Source organism: Ranitomeya variabilis, chromosome 5 (assembly GCF_051348905.1).
Source record: "Ranitomeya variabilis isolate aRanVar5 chromosome 5, aRanVar5.hap1, whole genome shotgun sequence".
NCBI lineage: Eukaryota > Metazoa > Chordata > Amphibia > Anura > Dendrobatidae > Ranitomeya > Ranitomeya variabilis.
The window spans coordinates 39,168,427-39,193,232 of NC_135236.1; the positions used below are offsets into that span (position 1 = coordinate 39,168,427).

The following is a 24,806-nucleotide window of genomic DNA, read 5'->3' on the forward strand; positions in this document are numbered from 1 at the left end:
CTGACTCCAGATCAGAGGGTTGTGTGTTCAAATCACGTCGGGGTCGATTAACTCTTTCGTCTTTTCATAACTTGATTGATGTTTGTGTTAAGATTTAAACGCAACTGCGTAAATCTACTAACAGAAGAATAACTCAACTTTGTTGCAACGTGTCAGCACAGGGTTTAACAAAGTGTTTTATTTAAATTATATAGATTAATATGTTATCAAAAATACTTTGATGAGAAATATCTTTTGGGAATTGAGTTCAAAGCATTAAAAAATGAATCCACTGCGGGAACACCTAACAGTTTGTTCACGCCATTGTCATCTTTGAATTTGTAAGAGAATAGGGATTATTACTAGATTTTTAATTTTAAACTGGAAATCAATGAATCCAAATGTGATGATCTTAATTCAGCCCTCTTTATGTCTTTTCTAAACTGTGATTAAAAGTAGCAAATTTCCAGATGGGATCCATAAATTATCTCATGCACTTTTCATGTGAAGTATTGGAGCAAACATGCTTTTCAACTGACCTTGTGCACAATGGTAGCACTTCTGACTCAAGGTCATAAGGTTGCGTGTTGATATCACATCAGGGTCAAGTAGCTCTTTCGTCTATTCATAACTTGATAGATGATTGTGTTAAGATTGAAAACGGAAACTGCGTAATTCTACTGACAATAGAATAACTCAACTTTGTTGCCACCTGTCAGAGCAGGGTTTAAAAACGTGTTTTATTTAAATTATATAGATTAATATCAACAATACTTTGACTAGAAATATTATTTGGGAATTGAGTTCAAAGCATTAAAAAAATTAATCCATGCCGGGAACACCTAACAGTTTGTTCACGTCATTGTCTTCTTTGAATTTGTAAGAGAAGAGGGGTTATTACTAGATTTTTAATTTTAAACTGGAAATCAATGAATCCGAAAGTGATGATCTTAATTCAGCCCTCTTTATGTCTTTTCTAAGCTGTGATTAAAAGTAGAAAATTTCCAGATGGGGTCCATATATTATCTCATGCACTTTTCATGTGAAGTATTGGAGCAAACATGCTTTTCAAATGACCTTGTGCACAATGGTAGCACTTCTGAATCAAGGTCATAAGGTTGCGTGTTGATATCACATCAGGGTCAAGTAGCTCTTTCGTCTATTCATAACTTGATAGATGATTGTGTTAAGATTGAAAACGGAAAATGCGTAATTCTACTGACAATAGAATAATTCGACTTTGTTGCCACCTGTAGGCAAAGTGTTTAAAAAGGTGTTTTATTTAAATTATGTAGATTAAAATCTTATCAACAATACTTTGGTGAGAAATATCATTTGAGAATTGAGTTCAAAACATAAAAAAATAATCCATGCCGGGAACAGCTAACACTTTGTTCATGCCTTTGTCATCTTTGAATTTGTAAGAAAAGAGAGTTTATTACTAGATTTTACATTTTAAACTGGAAAACCCTGAATCTGAATGTCATGATCTTAATTCATCCTTGTTTCTATCTTTCCCAAAATGTCATTAAAAGTAGCAAATTTCTAGATGGCTTCCATATATTATCTCATGCACTTTTCATGAGAAGTAATGGAGCACACATGCTTTTCAATTGACTTTGTGGCGTAACGGTAGCGCGTCTGACTCCCGATCAGAAGGTTGCGTGATTAAATCACGTTGGGGTCAATTAACTCTTTCATCTTTTGATAACTTGATTGATGCTTGGGTTAAGATTGAAAGGGAAACTGCATAATCCTACTGACAATAGAATAACTCAACTTTGTTGCCATCTGTCAGCGCAGGGTTTAAAAAAGTGTTTTATTTAAATTATATAGATTAATATCTTATCAACAATACTTTGAAGAGAAATATCCTTTGGGAATTGAGTTCAAAGCATTAAAAAAAATGAATCCACTGCGGGAACACCTAACAGTTTGTTCACGCCATTGTCATCTTTGAATTTGAAAGAGAAGAGGGATTATTACTAGATTTTTAATTTTAAACTGGAAATCAATGAATCCGAATGTGATGATCTTAAGTCAGCCCTCTTTATGTCTTTTCTAAACTGTGATTGAAAGTAGCAAATTTCCAGATGGCTTCCATACATTATCTCATGCACTTTTCTTGAGAAGTACTGGAGCACAAGTGCTTGTCAACTGACCTTGTGGCGCAACGGTAGCGCGTCTGACTCCAGATCAGAAGGTTGCGTGTTCAAATCACATCGGGGTCAATTAACTCTTTCATGGTTTCATAACTTGATTGATGTTTGGGTTAAGATTGAAACGGAAACTGCGTAATCCTACTAACAGTTGGATAACTCAACTTTGTTGCAACCTGTCAGCACAGGGTTTAACAAAGTGTTTTATTTAAATTATATAAATTAATATCTTATCAACAATACTTTGAAGAGAAATATACTTTGGGAATTGAGTTCAAAGCATTAAAAAAAATGAATCCACTGTGGCAACACCTAACAGTTTGTTCACGCCATTGTCATCTTTGAATTTGTAAGAGAAGAGGGATTATTACCAGATTTTTAATTTTAAGCTGGAAATCAATGAATCTGAATGTGATGATCTTAATTCAGCCCTCTTTATGTCTTTTCTAAACTGTGATTTAAAGTAGCAAATTTCCAGATGGCTTCCATATATTATCTCATGCACTTTTCTTGAGAAGTACTGGAGCACACATGCTTTTCAACTGACCTCGTGGCTTAATTGTAGCGCGTCTGACTCCAGATCAGAAGGTTACGTGTTCAAATCATGTCGCGGTCAATTAACTCTTTCATCTTTTCATAACTTGATTGATGCTTGGGTTAAGATTGAAACGGAAACTGCATAATCCTACTGACAATAGAATAACTCAACTTTGTTGCCATCTGTCAGCGCAGGGTTTACAAAAAGTGTTTTATTTAAATTATATAGATTAATATCTTATCAACAATACTTTGAAGAGAAATATCCTTTGGGAATTGAGTTCAAAGCATTAAAAAAAATGAATCCTCTGCGGGAACACCTAACAGTTTGTTCACGCCATTGTCATCTTTGAATTTGAAAGAGAAGAGGAATTATTACTAGATTTTTAATTTTAAACTGGAAATCAATGAATCCAAAAGTGATGATCTTAATTCAGCCCCCTTTATGTCTTTTCTAAACTGTGATTGAAAGTAGCAAATTTCCAGATGGCTTCCATATATTATCTCATGCACTTTTCTTGAGAAATACTGGAGCACATGTGCTTTTCAAATGACCTCGTGACGCATCGGTAGCGCGTCTGACTCCAGATCATACGGTTGCGCGTTTAAATCACATCGGGGTCAATTAACTTTTTCATAACTTGATTGATGCTTGGGTTAAGATTGAAACGGAAACTGCGTAATCCTACTAACAGTAGAATAACTCAACTTTGTTGCAACCTGTCAGCACAGGGTTTAACAAAGTGTTTTATTTAAATTATATAGATTAATATTTTATCAACAATACTTTGATGAGAAATATCCTTTGGGAATTGAGTTCAAAGCATTAAAAAAATGAATCCACTGCGGAAACACCTAACAGTTTGTTCACGCCATTGTCATCTTTGAATTTGTAAGAGAAGAGGGATTATTACTAGATTTTTAATTTTAAACTGGAAATCAATGAATCCGATTGTGAGAATCTTAATCCAGCCCTCTTTATGTCTTTTCTAAGCTGTGATTAAAAGTAGCAAATTTCCAGATGGGGTCCATATATTATCTCATGCACTTTTCATGTGAAGTATTGGAGCAAACATGCTTTTCAACTGACCTTGTGCACAATGGTAGCACTTCTGATTTAAGGTCATAAGGTTGCATGTTGATATCACATCAGGGTCAAGTAGCTCTTTCGTCTATTCATAACTTGATAGATGATTGTGTTAAGATTGAAAACGGAAACTGCGTAACTCTACTGACAATATAATAATTTGACTTTGTTGCCACCTGTAGGCAAAGTGTTTAAAAAAGGTGTTTTATTTAAATTATGTAGATTAAAATCTTATCAACAATACTTTGGTGAGAAATATCATTTGAGAATTGAGTTTAAAACATAAAAAAATAATCCATGCCGGGAACAGCTAACACTTTGTTCATTCCAATGTCATCTTTGAATTTGTAAGAAAAGAGAGTTTATTACTAGATATTACATTTTAAACTGGAAAACCCTGAATCTGAATGTCATAATCTTAATTCATCCTTGTTTATATCTTTCCCAAAATGTCATTAAAAGTAGCAAATTTCCAGATGGCTTCCATATATTATCTCACGCACTTTTCATGAGAAGTAATGGAGCACACAGGATATTCAATTGACATCGTGGTGCAACGGTAGCGCGTCTGACTCCAGATCAGAATGTTGCGTGTTTAAATCACGTTGGGGTCAATAAAATCTTTCATCTTTTCATAACTTGATTTATGCTTGGGTTAAGATTGAAACGGAAACTGCGTATTCCTACTGACAATAGAATAACTCAACTTTGTTGCCACCTGTCAGCGCTGGGTTTAAAAATGAGTTTTATTTAAATTATATAGATTAATATGTTATCAACAATACTTTGACGAGAAATATTATTTGTGAATTGAGTTCAAAGCATTAAAAAAATTAATCAATGCCGGGAACACCTAACAGTTTGTTCACGCCATTGTCATCTTTGAATTTGTAAAAGAAGAGGGATTATTACTAGATTTTTAATTTTAAACTTGAAATCAATGAATCCGAATGTGATGATCTTAATCCAGCCCTCTTTATGTCTTTTCTAAGCTGTGATTAAAAGTAGCAAATTTCCAGATGGGGTCCATATATTATCTCATGCACTTTTCATGTGAAGTATTGGAGCAAACATGCTTTTCAACTGACCTTGTGCACAATGGTAGCACTTCTGATTTAAGGTCATAAGGTTGCATGTTGATATCACATCAGGGTCAAGTAGCTCTTTCGTCTATTCATAACTTGATAGATGATTGTGTTAAGATTGAAAACGGAAACTGCGTAATTCTACTGACAATAGAATAATTCGACTTTGTTGCCACCTGTAGGCAAAGGGTTTAAAAAAGGTGTTTTATTTAAATTATGTAGATTAAAATCTTATCAACAATACTTTGGTGAGAAATATCATTTGAGAATTGAGTTCAAAACATAAAAAATAATCCATGCCGGGAACAGCTAACACTTTGCTCATTCCAATGTCATCTTTGAATTTGTAAGAAAAGAGAGTTTATTACTAGATATTACATTTTAAACTGGAAAACCCTGAATCTGAATGTCATAATCTTAATTCATCCTTGTTTATATCTTTCCCAAAATGTCATTAAAAGTAGCAAATTTCCAGATGGCTTCCATATATTATCTCACGCACTTTTCATGAGAAGTAATGGAGCACACAGGATATTCAATCGACCTCGTGGTGCAACGGTAGCGCGTCTGACTCCATATCAGAATGTTGCGTGTTTAAATCACGTCGGGGTCAATTAACTCTTTCATCTTTTCATAACTTGATTTATGCTTGGGTTAAGATTGAAACGGAAACTGCGTATTCCTACTGACAATAGAATAACTCAACTTTGTTGCTACCTGTCAGCGCTGGGTTTAAAAATGAGTTTTATTTAAATTATATAGATTAATATGTTATCAACAATACTTTGACGAGAAATATTATTTGTGAATTGAGTTCAAAGCATTAAAAAAATTAATCAATGTCGGCAACACCTAACAGTTTGTTCACGCCATTGTCATCTTTGAATTTGTAAGAGAAGAGGGATTATTACTAGATTTTTAATTTTAAACTGGAAATCAATGAATCCGAATGTGATGATCTTAATTCACCCCTTTTTATGTCTTTTCTAAACTGTGATTGAAAGTAGCAAATTTCCAGATGGCTTCCATATATTATCTCATGCACTTTTCTTGTGTAGTACTGGAGCACACATGCTTTTCAACTGACCTCGTGGCGCAACGGTAGCGCGTCTGACTCCAGATCAGAAGGTTGCGTGTTCAAATCACGTCGGGGTCAATTAACTCTTTCATCTTTTCATAACTTGATTGATGCTTGGGTTAAGATTGAAATGGAAACTGCGTAATCCTACTAACAGTAGAATAACTCAACTTTGTTGCAACCTGTCAGCACAGGGTTTAACAAAGTGTTTTATTTAAATTATATAGATTAATATCTTATCAACAACACCTTGACGAGAAATATACTTTGGGAATTGAGTTCAAAGCATAAAAAAAAAAATGAATCCACTGCGGGAACACCTAACAGTTTGTTTACGCCATTGCCATCTTTGAATTTGTAAGAGAAGAGAGATTATTACTAGATTTTTAATTTTAAACTGGAAATCAATGAATCCGAAAGTGATGATCTTAATTCAGCCCTCTTTATGTCTTTTCTAAACTGTGATTGAAAGTAGCAAATATCCAGATGGCTTCCATATATTATCTCATGCACTTTTCTTGAGAAGTACTGGAGCACACATGCTTTTCAACTGACCTCGTGGCGCAACGGTAGCGCGTCTGACTCCAGATCAGAAGGTTGCGTGTTAAAATCATGTTGGGGTCAATAAACTCTTTCATCTTTTCATAACTTGATTGATGCTTGGGTTAAGATTGAAACGGAAACTGCGCAATCTTACTAACAGTAGAATAACTCAACTTTGTTGCAACTTGGCAGCACAGGGTTTAACAAAGTGTTTTATTTAAATTATATAGATTAATATCTTATCAACAATACTTTGACGAGAAATATCCTTTGGGAATTGAGTTCAAAGCATTAAAAAAATGAATCCACTGCGGGAACACCTAACAGATTGTTCACACCATTGTCATCTTTGAAATTGTAAGAGAAGAGGGATTATTACTAGATTTTTAATTTAAAACTTGAAATCAATGAATCCGAATGTGATGATCTTAATTCAGCCCTCTTTATGTCTTTTCTAAGCTGTGATTAAAAGTAGCTAATTTCCAGATGGGGTCCATATATTATCTCATGCACTTTTCATGTGAAGTATTGGAGCAAACATGCTTTTCAACTGACCTTGTGCACAATGGTAGCACTTCTGACTCAAGGTCATAAGGTTGCATGTTGATAAAACATCAGGGTCAAGTAGCTCTATTGTCTATTCATAACTTGATAGATGATTGTGTTAAGATTGAAAACGGAAACTGCGTAATTCTACTGACAATAGAATAAATCGACTTTGTTGCCACCTGTAGGCAAAGTGTTTAAAAAAGGTGTTTTATTTAAATTATGTAGATTAAAATCTTATCAACAATACTTTGGTGAGAAATATCATTTGAGAATTGAGTTCAAAACATAAAAAAATAATCCATGCCGGGAACAGCTAACACTTTGTTCATGCCATTGTCATCTTTGAATTTGTAAGAAAAGAGAGTTTATTACTAGATTTTACATTTTAAACTGGAAAACCCTGAATCTGAATGTCATGATCTTAATTCATCCTTGTTTATATCTTTCCCAAAATGTCATTGAAAGTAGCAAATTTCCAGATGGCTTCCATATATTATCTCATGCACTTTTCATGAGAAGTAATGGAGCACACATGCTTTTCAATCGACCTCGTGGTGCAACGGTAGCGCGTCTGACTCCAGATCAGAAGGTTGCGTGTTTAAATCACGTCGGGGTCAATTAACTTTTTCATAACTTGATTTATGCTTGGGTTAAGATTGAAACGGAAACTGCGTAATCTTACCAACAGTAGAATAACTCAAATTTGTTGCAACTTGGCAGCACAGGGTTTAACAAAGTGTTTTATTTAAATTATATAGATTAATATGCTTTTCAACTGACATCGTGGCGCAACGGTAGCGCGTCTGACTCCAGATCAGAAGGTTGCGTGTTAAAATCATGTTGGGGTCAATAAACTCTTTCATCTTTTCATAACTTGATTGATGCTTGGGTTAAGATTGAAACGGAAACTGCGCAATCTTACTAACAGTAGAATAACTCAACTTTGTTGCAACTTGGCAGCACAGGGTTTAACAAAGTGTTTTATTTAAATTATATAGATTAATATCTTATCAACAATACTTTGACGAGAAATATCCTTTGGGAATTGAGTTCAAAGCATTAAAAAAATGAATCCACTGCGGGAACAGCTAACAGATTGTTCACACCATTGTCATCTTTGAAATTGTAAGAGAAGAGGGATTATTACTAGATTTTTAATATTAAACTGGAAATCAATGAATCCGAAAGTGATGATCTTAATTCAGCCCTCTTTATGTCTTTTCTAAACTGTAATTGAAAGTAGCAAATTTCCACATGCTTCCATATATTATCTCATGCACTTTTCTTGTGAAGTACTGGAGCACACATGCTTTTCAACCGACCTCGTGGCGCAATGGTAGCACGTCTGACTCCAGATCAGAAGGTTGTGTGTACAAATCACGTCGGGGTTAATAAACTCTTTCATCTTTTCATAACTTGATTGATGCTTTGGTTAAGATTGAAACGGAAACTGCGTAATCCTACTAACAGTAGAATAACTCAACTTTGTTGCAACCTGGCAGCACAGGGTTTAACAAAGTGTTTTATTTAAATTATATATATTAACATCTTATCAACAATACTTTGATGAGAAATATCCTTTGGGACTTGAGTTCAAAGCATTAAAAAAATGAATCCACTGCGGGAACACCTAAGAGTTTGTTCACGCCATTGTCATCTTTGAATTTGTAAGAGAAGAGGGATTATTACTAGATTTTTAATTTTAAACTGGAAATCAATGAATCCAAAAGTGATGATCTTATTTCAGCCCTCTTTATGTCCTTTCTAAACAGTGATTGAAAGTAGCAAATTTCCAGATGGCTTCAATATATTATCTCATGCACTTTTCTTGAGAAGTACTGGAGCACACATGCTATTCAACTGACCTCGTGGCGCAACGGTAGCGCGTCTGACTTCAGATCAGAAGGTTGCGTGTTAAAATCATGTTGGAGTCAATAAACTCTTTCATCTTTTCATAACTTGATTGATGCTTGGGTTAAGATTGAAACAGAAACTGCGCAATCTTACTAACAGTAGAATAACTCAACTTTGTTGCAACTTGGCAGCACAGGGTTTAACAAAGTGTTTTATTTAAATTATATAGATTAATATCTTATCAACAATACTTTGACGAGAAATATCCTTTGGGAATTGAGTTCAAAGCATTAAAAAAATGAATCCACTGCGGGAACACCTAACAGATTGTTCACACCATTGTCATCTTTGAAATTGTAAGAGAAGAGGGATTATTACTAGATTTTTAATTTTAAACTGGAAATCAATGAATCCGAAAGTGATGATCTTAATTCAGCCCTCTTTATGTCTTTTCTAAACTGTGATTGAAAGTAGCAAATTTCCACATGCTTCCATATATTATCTCATGCACTTTTCTTGTGAAGTACTGGAGCACACATGCTTTTCAACCGACCTCGTGGCGCAATGGTAGCACGTCTGACTCCAGATCAGAAGGTTGTGGGTACAAATCACGTCGGGGTTAATAAACTCTTTCATCTTTTCATAACTTGATTGATGCTTGGGTTAAGATTGAAACGGAAACTGCGTAATCCTACTAACAGTAGAATAACTCAACTTTGTTGCAACCTGGCAGCACAGGGTTTAACAAAGTGTTTTATTTAAATTATATAAATATCTTTTCAACAATACTTTGACGAGAAATATCCTTTGGGAATTGAGTTCCAAGCATTAAAAAAATGAATCCACTGCGGGAACACCTAACAGTTTGTTTACGCCATTGTCATCTTTGAATTTGTAAAAGAAGAGGGATTATTACTAGATTTTTAATTTTAAACTTGAAATCAATGAATCCGAATGTGATGATCTTAATTCAGCCCTCTTTATGTCTTTTCTAAGCTGTGATTAAAAGTAGCAAATTTCCAGATCGGGTCCATATATTATCTCATGCACTTTTCATGTGAAGTATTGCAGCAAACATGCTTTTCAACTGACCTTGTGCACAATTGTAGCACTTCTGACTCAAGGTCATAAGGTTGCATGTTGATATCACATCAGGGTCAAGTAGCTCTTTCGTCTATTCATAACTTGATAGATGATTGTGTTAAGATTGAAAACGGAAACTGCGTAATTCAACTGACAATAGAATAATACGACTTTGTTGCCACCTGTAGGCAAAGTGTTTAAAAAAGGTGTTTTATTTAAATTATGTAGATTAAAATCTTATGAACAATACTTTGGTGAGAAATATCATTTGAGAATTGAGTTCAAAACATAAAAAAATAATCCATGCCGGGAACAGCTAACACTTTGTTCATGCCATTGTCATCTTTGAATTTGTAAGAAAAGAGAGTTGATTACTAGATTTTACATTTTAAACTGGAAAACCCTGAATCTGAATGTCATGATCTTAATTCATCCTTGTTTATATCTTTCCCAAAATGTCATTAAAAGTAGCAAATTTCCAGATGGCTTCCATATATTATCTCATGCACTTTTCATGAGAAGTAATGGAGCACACATGCTTTTCAAACGGCCTCGTGGTGCAACGGTAGCGCGTCTGACTCCATATCAGAAGGTTGCGTGTTTAAATCACGTCGGGGTCAATTAACTCTTTCATCTTTTCATAACTTGATTTATGCTTGGGTTAAAGGAAAGGTGCCGCATTTTATTTTTTGTATTAAAAATAATTGTTTATATAAACAATTATTTTTCATACAAACTTCCTTTTTTTAACTTTAACATTTTTTTTATTATTAATTTTTTTTAAAGCCACTGGGCGCCGCCATTTTGCTTTGCAGGAGTGTAAGTGAAGCTGCACGTCACTTACACTCTGCATTTACTGCAGCCCAGGGCATAGAGATCTGCGGTCGGGAGCCAACTCTATAGCTTGCATTATAAGCTGCTTTCTGCTCTGGTCTGGCCACGCCCCCTGAGCCGTCCTGCACAGCAGAGGCAGGAGATCAGCGCCATCTTCCTGGAGCTCACACTGCAGCTGTGAGCTCCAGCTACCAGGATAATCGCAGGAGCCCTGCAGCTATAGGAGGAGGAGAAGACCAAGGAGGGGAGGGAGAAGAAAGGACTCAGCAGGGAGCCGTAAGTATCAGTGGGGAGGGGGAGAGGGAATCTATTCCTATCCCTTGTGGTGCTGACTCTGAGCAGTGTATCTCCTCCCATGTGTGTTACTGTCTGCTGAGCTGTGTATCTAATCCTCTCCTGTGTGATACTGACTGAGCTGTGTATCTAATCCTCTCCTGTGTGATACTGACTGAGCTGTGTATCTAATCCTCTCCTGTGTGATACTGTCTGAGCTGTGTATCTAATCCTCTCCTGTGTGATACTGTCTGCTGAGCCATGTATCTAATCCTATCCTGTGTGATACTGACTGCTGAGCCATGTATCTAATCCTTTCCTGTGTGATACTGTGCTGAGCTGTGTACCTAATCCTCTCCTGTGTGATACTGTCTGCTGAGCCATGCATCTAATCCTATCCTGTGTGATACTGTCTGCTGAGCCGTGTATCTAATCCTCTCCTGTGTGATACTGTCTGAGCTGTGTATCTAATCCTCTCCTGTGTGATACTGTCTGCTGAGCCATGCATCTAATCCTATCCTGTGTGATACTGTGCTGAGCCTTGTATCTAATCCTACCCTGTGTGATACTGTGCTGAGCCGTGTATCTAATCCTCTACTGTGGGATACTGTGTGCTGAGCCATGTATCTAATCCTATCCTGTGTGATACTGACTAAGCTGTGTATCTAATCCTTTCCTATGCAGTCCTCTCCCCCGTTATGTGTGATCTATATGGCGGCGTTCTGTGAGAAGTATATGGCGGTACTATGTGATGTATATGATGGTATTATGTGTGATCTATATGGCGATATGTGAGAACACTGGTGGTATTATGTGAGATCTATATGGCGGTATTATGTGTGCTCTATATGGCGGTATTATGTGTGCTCTATATGGCGGTATTATGTGTGCTCTATATGGCGGTATTATGTGAGATCTATATGGCGGTATGCTCTATATGGCGGTATTATGTGTGCTCTATATGGCAGTATTATGTGTGCTCTATATGGCAGTATTATGTGTGCTCTATATGGCGGTATTATGTGTGCTCTATATGGCGGTATTATGTGTGCTCTATATGGCGGTATGCTCTATATGGCGGTATTATGTGTGCTCTATATGGCGGTATTATGTGTGCTCTATATGGCGGTATTATGTGAGAATACTCTGGCGTCGTTATTTGCGATGGTATTATGTGAGAACTATAGGACAGTATTATGTGTGCTCTATAAGGCGGTATTATGAGTAATCTATATGGCGGTATTATGTGAGAACACTATGGAAGTATTATCTGCAGAAAGGGGACCAAATCTAGGGTGGTTCCGGTTGAGCAGCTGCACGCGGGTCTGGGGTAATAGAGGGGGCAGCATGACCTCCAGTTAGGTGCCTTCAGGGAGGGCTGGTAAGGCAGCTGAAGAGAGGGGTCTCATGTTTATCGTTACTATATGGCTACATTTCCTTCCCAGCATCACCCCGGACTGCGCCTGTCACCTCGCTTTCACACATCGCCAGGACAGGATCTGAGGAGGGGAATGGGGTCTTTGCATGCAAAGCCTGGATCAGAACAGGCCATCAATCAGCAGAAATGTTTCCTGGATTTCTGAGGAGACGGTCCATCCATGTGTATAAAAGACAGCGCTCTATGTACAATCCCTGGCTGCTCTGCGCACCAAACAGGGTGCCCCCCATAGACCAGCACACTGCTCTCCTGAAATACTCTGTGCTGCTGTCACCCTGCTCCCTCCACCATATATCTCCCAGAATCCTTGCTGCCTGCCATCTTCGGTGACTGTCTACTTGTCAGTATAACTTTGCAGTCACCAACAAAATGGCTGCACACTGTGTTCCTGAATCCTCTCATCCCCTAGCAAACACCAGAAGGGGAGGAGAGGAGTGACATCACACCCATGTCAGCAGACTCAGCCCATAATTACTGCAGTGCAGTAATGTGAGCTAGTTGTACACTAGGTTTTTGTCAATTTTCATTAGCTGCTCCCCCTAGTGTTTAAAAGTGGAAATGCCAAACCTTTTAAAATTATTTTTCATATTTTACTAAATTAAAAACAAATGATAATATTTTTTAAGAAAATGTAAACATTAATTCTTTACATTTTTTCAATCGCTGGAAAAAAAATTTTTTTGATGGCACCTTCCCTTTAAGATTGAAACGGAAACTGCGTAATCCTACTGACAATAGAATAACTCAACTTTGTTGCCACCTGTCAGTGCTGGGTTTAAAAATGAGTTTTATTTAAATTATATAGATTAATATCTTATCAAAAATACTTTGACGAGAAATATTATTTGGGAATTGAGTTCAAAGCATTAAAAAAAATAATCAATGCTGGCAACACCTAACAGTTTGTTCACGCCATTGTCATCTTTGAATTTATAAGAGAAGAGGGATTATTACTAGATTTTTAATTTTAAACTGGAAATCAATGAATCCGAATGTGATGATCTTAATTCAGCCCTCTTTTATGTCTTTTCTAAACTGTGATTGAAAGTAGCAAATTTCCAGATGGCTTCCATATATTATCTCATACACTTTTCTTGAGAAGCACTGGAGCACACGTGCTTTTCAACTGACCTCGTGGTGCAACGGTAGCGCGTCTGACTCCAGATCAGAAGGTTGCGTGTTCAAATCACGTCTGGGTCAATTAACTCTTTCATCTTTTCATAACTTGATTGATGCTTGGGTTAAGATTGAAACGGAAACTGTGTAATCTTACTAACAGTAGAATAACTCAACTTTGTTGCAACTTGGCAGCACAGGGTTTAACAAAGTGTTTTATTTAAATTATATAGATTAATATCTTATCAACAATACTTTGATGAGAAATATCCTTTGGGAATTGAGTTCAAAGCATTAAAAAAATGAATCCACTGCGGGAACACCTAACAGTTTGTTTACGCCATTGTCATCTTTGAATTTGTAAAAGAAGAGGGATTATTACTAGATTTTTAATTTTAACCCCTTCCCGACCTGTGACACAGCGTATGCGTCATGAAAGTCGGTGCCTTCCCGACCTGTGACGCATATGCTGTGTCACAGAATGATTGCGTCCCTGCAGACCGGGTGAAGGGGTTAACTCCTATTTCACCCGATCTGCAGGGAGAGGGGGAGTTGTACTTCAGCCCAGGGGGGGTGGCTTCACCCCCCCGTGGCTACGATCGCTCTGATTGGCTGTTGAAAGTGAAACTGCCAATCAGAGCGATTTGTAATATTTCACCTATGAAAATGGTGAAATATTACAATCCAGCCATGGCCGATGCTGCAATAGCATCTGCCATGGCTGGAGACCCCGATCTGCCCCCACCCCACCCCACCGATCGCCCCCCCAGTCGTCCTTTTTGCCCAAATCTCCGTTCCGCTCCCCTCCTCCCTCCTGTCGGCTCCCCCGGTCCTCCTGTCCGCTCCCCAGGTCCTCCGATCCCCCCCCCGTGTTCCGGTCCCACCCCCCCATACTTACCTAGCTCCGATCTCCCTCCCGGTGTCCGGCCGTCTGCTTCATGGGCGCCGCCATCTTGGAAAATGGCGGGCGCATGCGCAGTGCGCCCGCCGAATCTGCCAGCTGGCAGATTCGTTCCTGCACATTTTGATCACTGTGATAAGTTCTATCACAGCGATCAAAATAAAAAAAATAGTAAATAAATCACCCCCTTTATCACCCCCATAGGTAGGGATAATAATAAAATACAGAAAATATAATTATTTTTGTTTTTCCATTAGGGTTAGGGTTAGGGGTAGGGTTAGGGGTAGGGTTAGGGGTAGGGGTAGGGTTGCACTTAGGGTTGCACTTAGGGTTGCACTTAGGGCTAGGGTTGCACTTAGGGTTGCACTTAGGGTTGCACTTAGGGTTGCACTTAGGGTTGCACTTAGGGGTGCACTTAGGGTTGCACTTAGGGCTAGGGTTGCACTTAGGGTTGCACTTAGGGTTGCACTTAGGGCTAGGGTTGCACTTAGGGCTAGGGTTGCACTTAGGGTTGCACTTAGGGTTGCACTTAGGGCTAGGGTTGCACTTAGGGTTGCACTTAGGGTTGCACTTAGGGTTGCACTTAGGGCTATGGTTGCACTTAGGGTTGCACTTAGGGTTGTACTTAGGGTTGCACTTAGGGTTGCACTTAGGGCTAGGGTTGCACTTAGGGCTAGGGTTAGAATTAGGGTTAGAATTAGGGTTAGAATTAGGGTTAGGGTTGGAATTAGGGTTAGAATTAGGCTATGTGCACACGGTGCGGATTTGGCTGCGGATCCGCAGCGGATTGGTCGCTGCGGATTCGTATCAGTTTTCCATCACGTTTACAGTACCACGTAAACCTATGGAAAACCAAATCCGCTGTGCCCATGGTGCGGAAAATACAGCGCGGAAACGCTGCGTTGTATTTTCCACAGCATGTCAATTCTTTGTGCAATTCCGCAGCGTTTTACACCTGCTCCATAATAGGAATCCGCAAGTGAAATCCACACAAAAAACACTGGAAATCCGCGGTAAATCCGCAGCTAAAGCGCAGTGCGTTTTACCTGCAGATTTTTCAAAAACTGCGGAAAAATCCACACAAATCCGCAACGTGAGCACATAGCCTTAGGGTTGGAATTAGGGGTAAGACTAGGGTTAGGGGTGTGTTGGGGTTACGGTTGTGGTTAGGGTTGGGATTAGAGTTAGGGGTGTGTTGGGGTTAGTGTTGGAGTTAGAATTGAGGGGTTTCCACTTTTTAGGCACATCAGGGGGTCTCCAAACGCGACACGGCGCCACCATTGATTCCAGCCAATCTTGCGTTGAAAAAGTAAAATGGTGCTCTCTCCCTTCCGAGCCCCGACGTGTGCCCAAACAGTGCTTTACCCCCACATATGGGGTACCAGCGTACTCAGGAGAAACTGATCAACAACTTTTGGGGTCCAATTTCTCCTGTAACCCTTGGGAAAATAAAAAATTGCGGGCTAAAAAATTATTTTTGAGGAAAGAAAAATGATTTTTTATTTTCACGGCTCTGCGTTATAAACTTCTGTGAAGCACTTGGGGGTTCAAAGTGCTCACCACACATCTAGATAAGTTCCCTTGGGGGTTTAGTTTCCAAAATGGGATCACTTGTGGGGAGTTTCTACTGTTTAGGCACATCAGGGGCTCTGCAAACGCAACGTGATGCCCGCAGAGCATTCCATCAAAGTCTGCATTTCAAAACGTCACTACTTCACTTCCGAGCTCCGGCATGTGCCCAAACAGTGGTTTACCCCCACATATGGGGTATCAGCATACTCAGGAGAAACTGGACAACAACTCTTGGGGTCAAATTTCTCCTGTTACCCTTGGAAAAATAAAAAAATCAGGGCTAAAAAAATTTTTTTGAGGAAAGAAAACGTATTTATTATTTTCACGGCTCTGCGTTATAAACTTCTGTGAAGCACTTAGGGGTTCAAAGTGCTCACCACACATCTAGATAAGTTCATTTGGGGGTCTAGTTTCTAAAATGGGGTCACTTGTGGGGGGTTTCTACTGTTTAGGCACATCAGGGGCTCTGCAAACGCAACGTGACGCCCGCAGAGCATTCCATCAAAGTCTGCATTTCAAAACGTCACTACTTCCCTTCCAAACCCCGACGTGTGCCCAAACAGTGGTTTACCCCCACATATGGGGTATCAGCGTACTCAGGAGAAACTGGACAACAACTATTGGGGTAAAATTTCCCTTGTTACCCTTGGAAAAATAAAAAATTCAGGGCTAAAAAAAATTTTTTGAGAAAAGAAGAATTATTTTTTATTTTCATGGCTCTGCGTTATAAACTTCTGTGAAGCACTTGGGGGTTCAAAGTGCTCACCACACATCTAGATTAGTTCCTTGGGAGGTCTAGTTTCCAAAATGGGGTCACTTATGGGGAAGCTCTAATGTTTAGGCACACAGGGGCTCTCCAAACACGACATGGTGTCCGCTAATGATTGGAGCTAATTTTCCATTCAAAAAGACAAATGGCGTGCCTTCCCTTCCAAGCCCTGCCGTGCACCCAAACAGTGGTTTACCCCCACATATGGGGTATCATCGTACTCAGGACAAACTGGACAACAACATTTGGGGTCCAATTTCTCCTGTTACCCTTGGGAAAATAAAAAATTCTGGGCTAAAAATCATTTTTGAGGAAAGAAAAATTATTTTTTATTTTCACGGCTCTGCGTTATAAACTTCTGTGAAGCACTTGTTGGTTTAAAGTGCTCACTATGCATCTAGATAAGTTCCTTGGGGGGTCTAGTTTCCAAAATGGGGTCACTTGTGGGGGAGCTCCAATGTTTAGGCACACAGGGGCTCTCCAAACGCGACATGGTGTCCGCTAACGATTGGAGCTACTTTTCCATTCAAAAAGTCAAATGGCGCGCCTTCCCTTCCGAGCCTTGCCATGCGCCCAAACAGTGGTTTACCCCCACATATGAGGTATCGGCGTACTCAGGAGAAATTGCCCAACAAATTTTAGGATCCATTTTATCCTGTTGCCCATGTGAAAATTAAAAAATTGAGGCTAAAATAATTTTTTTGTGAAAAAAAAGTACTTTTTCATTTTTACGGATCAATTTGTGAAGCACCTGGGGGTTTAAAGTGCTCACTATGCATCTAGATAAGTTCCTTGGGGCGTCTAGTTTCCAAAATGGGGTCACTTGTGGGGGAGCTCCAATGTTTAGGCACACGGGGGCTCTCCAAACACGACATGGTGTCCGCTAAAGTTTGGAGCCAATTTTTCATTCAAAAAGTCAAATGGCGCTCCTTCCCTTCCGAGTTCTGCCGTGCGCCCAAACAGTGGTTTACCCCCACATATGAGGTATCAGCGTACTCAGAACAAATTGGACAACAACTTTCGTGGTCCAGTTTCTCCTTTTACCCTTGGGAAAATAAAAAAATTGTTGCTAAAATATCATTTTTGTGACTAAAAAGTTAAATGTTCATTTTTTCCTTCCATGTTGCTTCTGCTGCTGTGAAACACCTGAAGGGTTAATAAACTTCTTGAATGTGGTTTTGAGCACCTTGAGGGGTGCAGTTTTTAGAATGGTGTCACTTTTGGGTATTTTCAGCCATATAGAACCCTCAAATTGACTTCAAATGTGAGGTGGTCCCTAAAAAAAATGGTTTTGTAAATTTTGTTGTAAAAATGAGAAATCACTGGTCAAATTTTAACCCTTATAACTTCCTAGCAAAAAAAAATGTTGTTTCCAAAATTGTGCTGATGTAAAGTAGACATGTGGGAAATGTTATTTATTAACTATTTTGTGTCACATAACTCTCTGGTTTAACAGAATAAAAATTAAAAATGTGAAAATTGCGAAATTTTCAAAATTTTCGCCAACTTTCCATTTTTTTCACAAATAAACGCAGAAATTATCGACCTAAATTTACCACTATCATGAAGCCCAATATGTCACGAAAAAACAATCTCAGAATCGCTAGGATCCGTTGAAGCGTTCCCGAGTTATTACCTCATAAAGGGACACTGGTCAGAATTGCAAAAAACGGCAAGGTCATTAAGGCCAAAATAGGCTGGGTCATGAAGGGGTTAAACTTGAAATCAATGAATCCGAATGTGATGATCTCAGTTCAGCCCTCTTTATGTCATTTCTAAGCTGTGATTAAAAGTAGCAAATTTCCAGATGGGGTCCATATATTATCTCATGCACTTTTCATGAGAAGTATTGCAGCAAACATGCTTTTCAACTGACCTTGTGCACAATGGTAGCACTTCTGACTCAAGGTCATAAGGTTGCATGTTGATATCACATCAGGGTCAAGTAGCTCTTTCGTCTATTCATAACTTGATAGATGATTGTGTTAAGATTGAAAACGGAAACTGCGTAATTCTACTGACAATAGAATAATTCGACTTTGTTGCCACCTGTAGGCAAAGTGTTTAAAAAAGGTGTTTTATTTAAATTATGTAGATTAAAATCTTATGAACAATACTTTGGTGAGAAATATCATTTGAGAATTGAGTTCAAAACATAAAAAAATAATCCATGCCGAGAACAGCTAACACTTTGTTCATGCCATTGTCATCTTTGAATTTGTAAGAAAAGAGAGTTTATTACTAGATTTTACATTTTAAACTGGAAAACCCTGAATCTGAATGTCATGATCTTAATTCATCCTTGTTTATATCTTTCCCAAAATGTCATTAAAAGTAGCAAATTTCCAGATGGCTTCCATATATTATCTCATGCTCTTTTCATGAGAAGTAATGGAGCACACATGCTTTTCAATCGACCTCGTGGTGCAACGGTAGCGCGTCTGACTCCAGATCAGAAGGTTGCGTGTTTAGATCACGTCGGGGTCAATTAACTCTTTCACCTTTTCATAACTTGATTTATGCTTAGGTTAAGATTGAAACGGAAACTGCGTAATTCTACTGACAATAGAATAACTCAACTTTGTTGCCACCTGTAAGTGCTGGGTTTAAAAATGAGTTTTATTTAAATTATATAGATTAATATCTTATCAACAATACTTTGATGAGAAATATTATTTGGTAATTGAGTTCAAAGCATTAAAAAAATTAATCAATGCCGGCAACACCTAACAGTTTTTTCACGCCATTGTCATCTTTGAATTTGTAAGAGAAGAGGGATTATTACTAGATTTTTAATTTTAAACTGGAAATCAATGAATCCGAATGTGATGATATTAATTCAGCCCTCTTTTATGTCTTTTCTAAACTGTGATTGAAAGTAGCAAATTTCCAGATGGCTTCACTATATTATCTCATGCACTTTTCTTGAGAAGCACTGGAGCACATGTGCTTTTCAACTGACCTCGTGGTGCAACGGTAGCGCGTCTGACTCCAGATCAGAAGGTTGCGTGTTCAAATCACGTCGGGGTCAATTAACTCTTTCATCTTTTCATAACTTGATTGATGCTTGGGTTAAGATTGAAACGAAAAGTGCGTAATCCTACTAACAGTAGAATAACTCAACTTTGTTGCAACCTGGCAGCACAGGGTTTAACAAAGTGTTTTATTTAAATTATATAGATTAATATCTTATCAACAATACTTTGAGGAGAAATATCCTTTGGGAATTGAGTTCAAAGCATTAAAAAAATGAATCCACTGCGGGAACACCTAACAGTTTGTTCACGCCATTGTCATCTTTGAATTTGAAAAAGAAGAGGGATTATTACTAGATTTTTAATTTTAAACTTGAAATCAATGAATCCGAATGTGATGATCTCAGTTCAGCCCTCTTTATGTCTTTTCTAAGCTGTGATTGAAAGTAGAAAATTTCCAGATGGGGTCCATATATTATCTCATGCACTTTTCATGAGAAGTATTGCAGCAAACATGCTTTTCAACTGACCTTGTGCACAATGGTAGCACTTCTGACTCAAGGTCATAAGGTTGCATGTTGATATCACATCAGGGTCAAGTAGCTCTTTCGTCTATTCATAAAATGATAGATGATTGTGTTAAGATTGAAAACGGAAACTGCGTAATTCTACTGACAATAGAATAATTCGACTTTGTTGCCACCTGTAGGCAAAGTGTTTAAAAAAGGTGTTTTATTTAAATTATGTAGATTAAAATCTTATGAACAATACTTTGGTGAGAAATATCATTTGAGAATTGAGTTCAAAACATAAAAAAATAATCCATGCCGAGAACAGCTAACACTTTGTTCATGCCATTGTCATCTTTGAATTTGTAAGAAAAGAGAGTTTATTACTAGATTTTACATTTTAAAATGGAAAACCCTGAATCTGAATGTCATGATCTTAATTCATCCTTGTTTATATCTTTCCCAAAATGTCATTAAAAGTAGCAAATTTCCAGATGGCTTCCATATATTATCTCACGCACTTTTCATGAGAAGTAATGGAGCACACATGCTTTTCAATCGACCTCGTGGTGCAACGGTAGCGCGTCTGACTCCAGATCAGAAGTTTGCGTGTTTAAATCACGTCGGGGTCAATTAACTCTTTCATCTTTTCATAACTTGATTTATGCTTGGGTTAAAGGAAAGGTGCCGCATTTTATTTTTTGTATTAAAAATAATTGTTTATATAAACAATTATTTTTCATACAAACTTCCTTTTTTTAACTTTAACATTTTTTTTATTATTAATTTTTTTTTAAGCCACTGGGCGCCGCCATTTTGCTTTGCAGGAGTGTAAGTGAAGCTGCACGTCACTTACACTCTGCATTTACGGCAGCCCAGGGCATAGAGATCTGCGGTCGGGAGCCGACTCTATAGCTTGCATTATAAGCTGCTTTCTGCTCTGGTCTGGCCACGCCCCCTGAGCCGTCCTGCACAGCAGAGGCAGGAGATCAGCGCCATCTTCCTGGAGCTCACACTGCAGCTGTGAGCTCCAGCTACCAGGATAATCGCAGGAGCCCTGCAGCTATAGGAGGAGGAGGAGAAGACCAAGGAGGGGAGGGAGAAGAAAGGACTCAGCAGGGAGCCGTAAGTATCAGTGGGGAGGGGGAGAGGGAATCTATTCCTATCCCTTGTGGTGCTGACTCTGAGCAGTGTATCTCCTCCCATGTTTGTTACTGTCTGCTGAGCTGTGTATCTAATCCTCTCCTGTGTGATACTGACTGAGCTGTGTATCTAATCCTCTCCTGTGTGATACTGACTGAGCTGTGTATCTAATCCTCTCCTGTGTGATACTGACTGTGCTGTGTATCTAATCCTCTCCTGTGTGATACTGTCTGAGCTGTGTATCTAATCCTCTCCTGTGTGATACTATCTGAGCTGTGTATCTAATCCTCTCCTGTGTGATACTGTCTGCTGAGCCATGCATCTAATCCTATCCTGTGTGATACTGTCTGCTGAGCCGTGTATCTAATCCTCTCCTGTGTGATACTGTCTGAGCTGTGTATCTAATCCTCTCCTGTGTGATAGTCTGCTGAGCCATGTATCTAATCCTATCCTGTGTGATACTGACTGCTGAGCCATGTATCTAATCCTTTCCTGTGTGATACTGTGCTGAGCTGTGTATCTAATCCTCTCCTGTGTGATAGTCTGCTGAGCCATGCATCTAATCCTATCCTGTGTGATACTGACTGCTGAGCCATGTATCTAATCCTTTCCTGTGTGATACTGTGCTGAGCTGTGTACCTAATCCTCTCCTGTGTGATACTGTCTGCTGAGCCATGCATCTAATCCTATCCTGTGTGATACTGTCTGCTGAGCCGTGTATCTAATCCTCTCCTGTGTCATACTGTCTGAGCTGTGTATCTAATCCTCTCCTGTGTGATGCCGTCTGCTGAGCCATGTATCTAATCCTATCCTATGTGATACTGTGCTGAGCTTTGTATCTAATCCTATCCTGTATGATACTGACTGAGCTGTGTATCTAATCCTTTCCTATGCAGTCCTCTCCCCCATTATGTGTGATCTATATGGCGGCCTTCTGTGAGAAGTATATGGCGGTACTATGTGATGTATATGGTGGTATTATGTGTGATCTATATGGCGATATGTGAGAACACTGGTGGTATTATGTGAGATCTATATGGCGGTATTATGTGTGCTCTATATGGCGGTATTATGTGTGCTCTATATGGCGGTATTATGTGAGATCTATATGGCGGTATGCTCTATATGGCGGTATTATGTGTGCTCTATATGGCGGCATTATGTGTGCTCTATATGGCTGTATTATGTGTGCTCTATATGGCGGTATTATGTGTGCTCTATATGGCGGTATTATGTGTGCTCTATATGGCGGTATTATGTGAGATCTATATGGCGGTATGCTCTATATGGCGGTATTATGTGTGCTCTATATGGCGGTATTATGTGTGCTCTATATGGCGGTATTATGTGAGAATACTCTGGCGTCGTTATTTGCGATGGTATTATGTGAGAACTATAGGACAGTATTATGTGTGCTCTATACGGCGGTATTATGAGTAATCTATATGGCGGTATTATGTGAGAACACTATGGAAGTATTATCTGCAGAAAGGGGACCAAATCTAGGGTGGTTCCAGTTGAGCAGCTGCACGCGGGTCTGGGGTAATAGAGGGGGCAGCATGACCTACAGTTAGGTGCCTTCAGGGGAGGGCTGGTAAGGCAGCTGAAGAGAGGGGTCTCATGTTTATCGTTACTATATGGCTACATTTCCTTCCCAGCATCACCCCGGACTGCGCCTGTCACCTCGCTTTCACACATCGCCAGGACAGGATCTGAGGAGGGGAATGGGGTCTTTGCATGCAAAGCATGGATCAGAACAGGCCATCAATCAGCAGAAATGTTTCCTGGATTTCTGAGGAGACGGTCCATCCATGTGTATAAAAGACAGCGCTCTATGTACAATCCCTGGCTGCTCTGCGCACCAAACAGGGTGCCCCCCATAGACCAGCACACTGCTCTCCTGAAATACTCTGTGTTGCTGTCACCCTGCTCCCTCCACCATATATCTCCCAGAATCCTTGCTGCCTGCCATCTTCGGTGACTGTCTACTTGTCAGTATAACTTTGCAGTCACCAACAAAATGGCTGCACACTGTGTTCCTGAATCCTCTCATCCCCTAGCAAACACCAGAAGGGGAGGAGAGGAGTGACATCACACCCATGTCAGCAGACTCAGCCCATAATTACTGCAGTGCAGTAATGTGAGCTAGTTGTACACTAGGTTTTTGTCAAATTTCATTAGCTGCTCCCCCTAGTGTTTAAAAGTGGAAATGCCAAACCTTTTAAAATTATTTTTCATATTTTACTAAATTAAAAACAAATGATAATATTTTTTAAGAAAATGTAAACATTAATTCTTTACATTTTTTCAATCGCTGGAAAAAAAAATTTTTTGATGGCACCTTCCCTTTAAGATTGAAACGGAAACTGCGTAATCCTACTGACAATAGAATAACTCAACTTTGTTGCCACCTGTCAGTGCTGGGTTTAAAAATGAGTTTTATTTAAATTATATAGATTAATATCTTATCAAAAATACTTTGACGAGAAATATTATTTGGGAATTGAGTTCAAAGCATTAAAAAAAATAATCAATGCTGGCAACACCTAACAGTTTGTTCACGCCATTGTCATCTTTGAATTTATAAGAGAAGAGGGATTATTACTAGATTTTTAATTTTAAACTGGAAATCAATGAATCCGAATGTGATGATCTTAATTCAGCCCTCTTTTATGTCTTTTCTAAACTGTGATTGAAAGTAGCAAATTTCCAGATGGCTTCCATATATTATCTCATGCACTTTTCTTGAGAAGTACTGGAGCACACGTGCTTTTCAACTGACCTTGTGGTGCAACGGTAGCGTGTCTGACTCCAGGTCAGAAGGTTGCGTGTTCAAATCACGTTGGGGTCAATAAACTCATTCATCTTTTCATAACTTGATTGATGCTTGGGTTAAGATTGAAACGGAAACTGCGTAATCCCACTAACAGTAGAATAACTCAACTTTGTTGCAACCTGGCAGCACAGGGTTTAACAAAGTGTTTTATTTAAATTATATAGATTAATATCTTATCAACAATAATTTGACGAGAAATATCCTTTGGGAATTGAGTTCAAAGCATTAAAAAAATGAATCCACTGCGGGAACACCTAACAGTTTGTTCACGCCATTGTCATCTTTGAATTTGTAAGAGAAGAGGGATTATTACTAGATTTTTAATTTTAAACTGGAAATCAATGAATCCAAAAGTGATGATCTTAATTCAGCCCTCTTTATGTCTTTTCTAAACTGTGATTGAAAGTAGCAAATTTCCAGATGGCTTCCATATATTATCTCATGCACTTTTCTTGAGAAGTACTGGAGCACACATGCTTTTCAACT

General features: G+C 38.7%; 8 non-coding genes across 8 annotated transcripts; all 8 read left to right on the plus strand.

Annotated features, from left to right (window-relative positions):
* The first annotated feature begins 2,138 nt into the window (after positions 1-2,138).
* Positions 2,139-2,210, plus strand: TRNAW-CCA (transfer RNA tryptophan (anticodon CCA)). The gene has a single exon. It is a non-coding gene; the product is annotated as a tRNA-Trp (tRNA).
* Positions 2,211-5,931: 3,721 nt separating this feature from the next.
* Positions 5,932-6,003, plus strand: TRNAW-CCA (transfer RNA tryptophan (anticodon CCA)). The gene has a single exon. It is a non-coding gene; the product is annotated as a tRNA-Trp (tRNA).
* A 474-nt stretch (positions 6,004-6,477) lies between these two features.
* TRNAW-CCA (transfer RNA tryptophan (anticodon CCA)) lies at positions 6,478-6,549 on the plus strand. The gene has a single exon. It is a non-coding gene; the product is annotated as a tRNA-Trp (tRNA).
* A 1,013-nt stretch (positions 6,550-7,562) lies between these two features.
* TRNAW-CCA (transfer RNA tryptophan (anticodon CCA)) lies at positions 7,563-7,634 on the plus strand. The gene has a single exon. It is a non-coding gene; the product is annotated as a tRNA-Trp (tRNA).
* A 2,868-nt stretch (positions 7,635-10,502) lies between these two features.
* On the plus strand, positions 10,503-10,574 carry TRNAW-CCA (transfer RNA tryptophan (anticodon CCA)). The gene has a single exon. It is a non-coding gene; the product is annotated as a tRNA-Trp (tRNA).
* A 3,053-nt stretch (positions 10,575-13,627) lies between these two features.
* On the plus strand, positions 13,628-13,699 carry TRNAW-CCA (transfer RNA tryptophan (anticodon CCA)). The gene has a single exon. It is a non-coding gene; the product is annotated as a tRNA-Trp (tRNA).
* A 6,117-nt stretch (positions 13,700-19,816) lies between these two features.
* On the plus strand, positions 19,817-19,888 carry TRNAW-CCA (transfer RNA tryptophan (anticodon CCA)). Its single transcript has one exon. It is a non-coding gene; the product is annotated as a tRNA-Trp (tRNA).
* Positions 19,889-20,901: 1,013 nt separating this feature from the next.
* Positions 20,902-20,973, plus strand: TRNAW-CCA (transfer RNA tryptophan (anticodon CCA)). Its single transcript has one exon. It is a non-coding gene; the product is annotated as a tRNA-Trp (tRNA).
* Positions 20,974-24,806: the final 3,833 nt, after the last annotated feature.